Source organism: Thermobia domestica, unplaced genomic scaffold (assembly GCF_964235325.1).
Source record: "Thermobia domestica unplaced genomic scaffold, izTheDome1.hap1.1 HAP1_SCAFFOLD_399, whole genome shotgun sequence".
Lineage (NCBI taxonomy): Eukaryota > Metazoa > Arthropoda > Insecta > Zygentoma > Lepismatidae > Thermobia > Thermobia domestica.
The window spans coordinates 146,846-154,241 of NW_027656109.1; positions in this window are offsets into that span (position 1 = coordinate 146,846).

Genomic DNA, 7,396 nt, shown 5'->3' on the forward strand with positions numbered 1-7,396 from the left:
CCCACTTCACACTTCAAGTGAGACAACTTAAAAAAAAAAAAAAGTGCTGAGAGATTAATTGGTCGCAGGAAATCAATTTCTTATTGTGTAAGGTTTCCAGAGTTTACTCTGTGAGATTTCTGTTTATTGATGTATGTTAAAACAAAAACATGTGTTAGAAAGTTGTTTTGAATTTGCATGACCTAAAAGAGGAAATTCGTATAATTATTTAATACATTCCAAATCTAGATCGTCAACATACAATTTGGAGATTGTGGAAACTGTAAAAGTGCTCAAGTAAGTAGAGCATGTTTGGAGTTTCGCGTTAAACAGTTGTGCGTAATTGTGAACATTTGAAGTTTAAGGAGTAATTAGAACTATCCCAGACTCTTCGTTTGGAATTCCGACGAGCTCCACTGATGGAGTCATTGAAATTTTAAAAGTAGGTCCGTCTCACAATTCAGTTATTATAACTTTGTACAGTAGTTCCCTCTAGTTTACCTTGCAACATTGCACGCTGAGATTATCACGTGGTTCCAAGATAGCATCGATTTATGAGAAAGCACTGTACTTACTTTAATATGCAGTGGTGCAATCACCTAATTGGTGCATCTAATGTTTAGCAATATATATAAAATTGAAAATATGTTTGTGACTAAATCTCCTGAACCGTCCGACCGATTTCGATCAAATTTGTAACATGGATGGCATTCGAGGCTGGGCTGGTTTTAGGCTATTCACTTTGATGGTAGAACTGAGGGGATTAGGGTTGGGGGAGGTGGTATAAAAATAAATAAATAAATAGCTATTGAACCACTCGACCGATCTTTTTTTTTTTTTAGGGTTGCTGAGATGAAGAGTGACACTTCCGATCCCGTTTAAAACCAAATTCGGTCCCGCAACTTGGGAGTGGGGGAGATAATAAAATGATCGAAAATGACGAATATTAGTGTCGAATTCATGGTTTTCGGGGTCGCCGAGATGATCAATAATCTTTCCGAAGCTTTTAAAACGATGCCATTAAGAACAAAAACTGCATATTTCACGGGTACTAAAATATGAGATAAATTTTAATTTCAACCCAGCAAAGCGGGTAATATATGCTAGTATAGTACAAAGCCCCGAATATAAAAGAAAGAAGCATTATGCAATAAAGATGGTATTCTCATTTGCTGTCGCAGTCTGAAACTTTCTGGATCAGGAGTTTGAAGACAGTTGCATTGGTCATAGATGACCTACATCATGTACCACAAGGTTACTAGACCTTATTCCGTATGACTTTTGGCTGTGGGGCTAAGTCAAGACAGAAGTGTACACGAAAAAGCCGAGAGATCTGGATAGCCTTAGAGCAGTTGTATTTTGGGGGGATGAGCAGTGCCAGAAGTTCAGGAGGAGGTTGCACGAATACATATGTGGGAATGGTGTCCAGTTGGAGGTGTAGTGATGAAGATGACAAAATCTTACACGCAGTAGACTGATTCACTAAAATACAGGCGTTGGTTCATTTATGTTGAGCCGAATTTGAATGTTTCCACCATCGGTTGTGTTTGATTAGCAGGCCACCTCTGCTGCTATTACCCGACATCGAAATTTCCATTGCAGGAGGCTGCGTTGCAGTTGGACTGGAGATATTACATCCCACTCCTCTTTAAGGCTTTTCGTAGGCCGGACACTGCATACTCAACGATGTTACAAGCACCGCTTGAGGACTCCGAAAGTACAATACTCCATTGGACTAGCATCTGAACTCAGAGAAGGGAATTCCAGTTTCCCGTTCAATACGGCGATAAGAATTGCAGCAATGTTTTCGCCGTGTGGCTGGATGGCTTGTCGTGGTGCAGTTCAGCCATGTCCGTACAATGCTGGGATTTCATACTGGCACATTTCAGTCGGGACATGAGTGTCTGGTAGTATGCAGCGTTAAGCACAGACCTACAGACCTTTTGTGAAAAAGCCCGGCGTTTGTGTGCCACATCTGACTGAAAAACATTTACTCGATCGAATTTCCATCTGCGAATCTCTACTGAAACGTAACGAACTCGTGCCATTTCTGAAGTGGTTTATCACGATTGATTAAAAGTGTGTAACCTATGACAACAATGTGCAAAAAGGATCGTGATAGAAGCAAAATGAAGTTTCACACTAACGCCCATGATGCTTGTATTGTGCGTTTAGTGGAATTGAGCATCATGCATTACAAGCGGTTGGCTTTAGGCAGAACGGTAGACTCGGACTTGTACTGTCGAGAATTAGCGCAAGTATACCTAGCTATTCGAAAGAAATAGGCGGTCAACAGATAAGGTGACGTATACCACGCTGACAATGCCAGACCGCATACATCTTAACGATTAACCGAAATTTGGAGAACTTTGCTGGAATGTTCTAGCGCAGCGCTGTCCAACGTTTTCACCTTATCGGGCGCAACTGGCTCCTGTTTTCCGACGTGCGGGCGCCTTTCGAAAAAGTACAAAACTACTATAGAAATAAGCCTACTGCTACTAGTACAACTACTACTACTTATTATTTATTTGTTATTAATATTATCATCATCACTATTATTATTATTTTGAAAATTGATACATTCCTAGTGAGAAGACTGACACTGCACGTTTCCTGCCAGTTGAAGGAAATCTGGTGTGTAGCTGGAACAGCCAGAAGTGCAAGTTACTATTTTCGAAATGAAATAACAGAAATAAAAGAAAATCTAATGTTGAAAACAAGAAATTTTGCGTATTTTGAGTTCGATTTCAGAGGGCGCCAGGAAAATGCTTGGCGGGCGCCATGGCGCCCACGGGCACCGCGTTGGACAGGGCTGTTCTAGCGTATCCACCGTATAGCCCGGACCTGGTACCGTCAGACCATCATTTGTTACGGTCTCAACAGAACTCCCTGAATGGTGTAAAGTAAGTTTCAAAATAATTCTGTTAAAATCACGTGTCACTTTTTTTAATACTAGAAATCATAGTTGTAGAGCGACGAGATTATGTTGTGTCCGAAAAAATGACAGAAGTTCACCGAACAGAGTGGTTTCATGACATTATTTCCGAACAACAGTAAATGTATTCTCATTTTTGACCTCCAAAGTCTCAAGAGGTTTAACTTGTTCCGGCCTTAAGAAAAGTTATTCGAGGATAGGAGCCTGATGATCGTTGTAAAATGGAAAGAAACCTTTTTGGATTTACTAGTTGCATATGTTTCTAATAATTTCAATCTTTATTTCTTACTGGACGGAAGACGACATTTAACTTATGTAAATCAATATATAAAAGCATAAATTTCTGCGATTAACTCTGAAACCACTGCTCTTATTGATGAAATCTAGAATTTTTCAGAATATTTGGAAGAAGGTATTTAGTAGGGATGGCCAATTCCGGAATTTTTACTTTCCGGAATCCGGAAAGTAAAATCGGAAAATTCCGTATTTCGGAAAAATTCCGGAATTCGGAAAAAATCCGGAATTCAGAAAAATTCCGAAATTCGGAAAAATTCCGGATTTCGGAAAAAATCCGGAATTCAGAAAAATTCCGGAATTCGGAAAAATTCCGGATTTCGTAAAAAAAAATCCGGAATTCAGAAAAAATCCGGAATTCGGGAAAATTCCGGATTTCGGAAAAATTCCGGAATTTGGAAAAATTCCGGAATTCGGAAAAATTCCGGATTTCGAAAAAAATCCGGAATTCGGAAAAAAATCCGAAATTCGGAAAAATTCCGGATTTCGGAAAAATTCCGGAATTCGGAAAAATTATTTTTTCTTTTTGTAATCCTAAGAATTTTGTTCAAATGCAAACGAACTAATTTCCTTTTTGTAATCCTAAGAATGTATGATGCAAGTTAAGCTGAAACTTACATCCTAAAGTATACACTACTCAATCTTCCCATGGTTAATGAGATGTAGTCCAAAAGTACGATGTACTCCTAATATTTAATTTTTGTTTTACTGTGATATTGTCCAGAGGTAAGACATGTATCACACTGAGATAAACAACTTGACATAATGAAGATGTTATCATACGTAGTTTTCCAGAAAATCGTGAGAAACGATTTTTTATGAGGTTAAAATATGCGTCGCTTGTTGCCAGTGTGATGCAATTGATAACTTTTATGCTGGAATAGTCTTTATTATTATTATTATTATTATTATTATTATTATTATTATTATTATTAATCGTTTATGTACTGTAAAAGAAAAATATGAACCGTTAAGTAGTAGATTTTATCTGTTGTTTTTTGATATCTTCTAACAGTAATAACAAATTGCTTGTAAATACGCAATGATTATCAAGGACAATGGCATATTAATGTAAGGACTACTCTGCAGACTAGCGATAAACAATAAACAATAACAGATAAACAATAGTCCAAAAAAAAAAAAGTAACTAACTTGGGCACGTTAGAATGTTCGCGAGAATATAGGGACGCATTGAGACTAGCAAAAAACGTGGTGTTATTATTACTCAAAGGGCCGTACGATGGAGGCTTTAACGTTAATGTTAATGGCACCAATGAGCACTTACTTGCTCTAACGGTTAACCTCATTTTTGAGATGATTCTTAGAAGTGGGCGTGTTGGCATGCAGTTGGAGTACTAACGATTTGCGTCACTATCGAACACTAACGTAGCACTAGCGACGTTTAAAGTCGAAATTGGAGTCTTACATAAGTGGCTTGTCAACTTCACGGACATTATATTTTCCTTGAATGCGAGAATTTTGCGCCCTACCACAAAAATAGGAAAAAATGCGCTCGCAATATATTTGCACTGGGATGTTTGCGCCCTACCCCAAAAAGAGGGGAAAATGCGCCGGCTATATATTTGCACTGGGATGTTAGCGCCCTACAATTCAACTTATTATTGTATTGTGTAAAGTAACTTCCACTCGCACTTAAACTAGGCTTGCCTCTCATCGGCTCAGTGAGTTACTCCATCCGTTATAATATTCCGAACAAATGAAAAAAATACAATTTTAGTTCACTAAAGGGCAATCCATACAAATACAATTTTTCATTATACTACAAAATTTACAATAAACGTATAAATGACTGATATATAATTATTTATTAATATAATCAAAGAGTATAATTTAATCTACAAAAGGCTATTTGGCTCTACCCAGATATCTCTGTTCACAATCCTTGCGAGTTGTTTGGCTTTTCAGGACACAAAATATAGAAAAGAAAATGTAAAGTGAATGTAAAATCAGTTCAATAATATTATCAAGAAAACTATGTACAGTGTGTTTACTTGCTGGAATTACACTTCAAACACACAATTGCGTTCAGTCGTTCTTTCAGGAAAAATGTTCCGGGGAGCACATTTAGTATTCCGGAGGGGGGTCACTGCTGGTACTATTCTATTTATTATTATATTATAGACATTATTTTGGTCTCCTCCGAGGGGGCACACTGAGAGCTCTGGGGAGGCCAGTGTTCCCCCAAAATCATCTCTGGAAGAAGCAGTGATTGCGTTGATCCGTTGTGTTCTTTTGGCTTATATTGAAGTTTATTGTCCCCTTATATAGCCACAATGAAAATAAATCACAAATGGCATGGTTGTGGGGGGAGGATTGTTTATGCTGTAATGTCAGCCCCTCCGAGGAAATGCGTAAGCTCCAATAGGTTCTTTTATTTCGCAGGGCTCAAACTTCCCGGTGGAGGTACATCGCAGGCGCAATTTTCCCTGTTCTTGAGGTAGGGCGCAAATTTCCCAGACGCAAAATTCTCGACACCGTTCGAATGACCTCGGAAGACGATATCTTTTTCAATACTTTTTTTATATTCTTTTACTCGAGATTTCTTCATAGCTTCTTATTAAAATACTTACTAATATATCCTGTATAGAGTAGCCACAATCGAGTATTTTCCGCTGTATGTTTGGAGTCGTTGTCTTGCTGAACAATAAATTGTTTTCAAGACCCATCTTCTGCGCACTAGTATGGAGATATTCCTTTAATATGTAAATATACACTTTATGGATCATCACTCCATCGATAAGGTGGAGACGACCCACTCCTGAGGCACTCATACAACCCCAGACGAGCACGGACCCTCCTCCGTGTCTTACTTTAGGGACGAGATTTTGAGGATTCATCTCTGTATTCACCTTGCGCCATACCATACGCCTCCCATTGGACTCGATAAAATTAAATTTATTTTCGTCCGAAAATATGACCCTATTCCAGAAAGAAGCCTGATCCCTTATCTTTATACTCTTTTTCAAACTTTAGTCTCTTTATACGATTTGTCTTGTTCACCCAGATCATTTTCCTGGCTATCCGACCATGATACCCTGCAAATATTCCGCACTGTACTGGCTGATACTTTAACACCGCGTGTTTCCGGATCCGTTGCCAATTGCACAGCACTACTTTTTTGGAACCTTTTTTCTTTCCCTAATAATGTAACGTTTAACTTGTTCACTCAACACTCTTGGTCTTCCAGTTCTTTTTTTTTATTATTTATTATTTATTTTTTTTTTTTTTTTATGGTTTCGCACAGTGATAGAAACATTATACATCGCAATTATTGTTTGTACTGTTGAACAAGGCCTGTCTGCAAGGTTTGCCAGGGGCGGATCCAGGACGGACTTCTGGGGGGGGGCGGTCGGCGGTAATACTGCTACTTTTAAGAGCTCCAAACTTGTTATGGATGGGTTTATTTATATATAAAATGAAAGTTTCCTCTTGTGGGGGGGGGCGATCGCCCCCCTCTGGATCCGCCCCTGACTCTATAATACCTTGAAACAGCTTCGCACACCTCCCCAATCCCCAGACATAAACCCCATAGAACATCTATGATCTGTTCTGGAGACAAGAATCAGAAGGCACAGCTTGTCTACTAAAGAAGGCCTAAGAAAAGCTATTCAAGAAGAATGGGACATAATCAGTCCCGAAGCTACAGAACTACGAACTACTACAGGTGAAATCAATGCCACGAAGACTACAGACAATCATTAACGCACAGGGTAATCCCACAAAATATTAAATAACGTAATATACTTTATAAGCATTAATTCAAGCATAAGTGTACGGTGACTTTTTGCGTTTACAAAAAAGGAATTCTCTCTTTTCTTCTGAACAAAACAGTGATTGTGTTTGTTTGGCCTTTCTCTTGTATATAGAAATAAAATGTATGAATGTGTAGTCTTAATTCTGGTTATATATATATTTTCACCTCCCGTTCTCATGCTAGCTGTTTTCAATATAAAGTATGCACGGTGTACGAACACTTTCTGCGTTCACTGTAGGTATGTTGACAATAAGCGAATGTTATTAGAATATTTGTTGAGATTTATTTTCCTTCACTGCCTTTCGCCTTGTTAAAAAGTAGTTTGCAGTGCTTTGGAGCAGCTGCAGGTGGGAACGCGATAATGTTTGAGACATACCGGAGACTTTTTTGTGTGTGAAAATAAGACCTTTCTC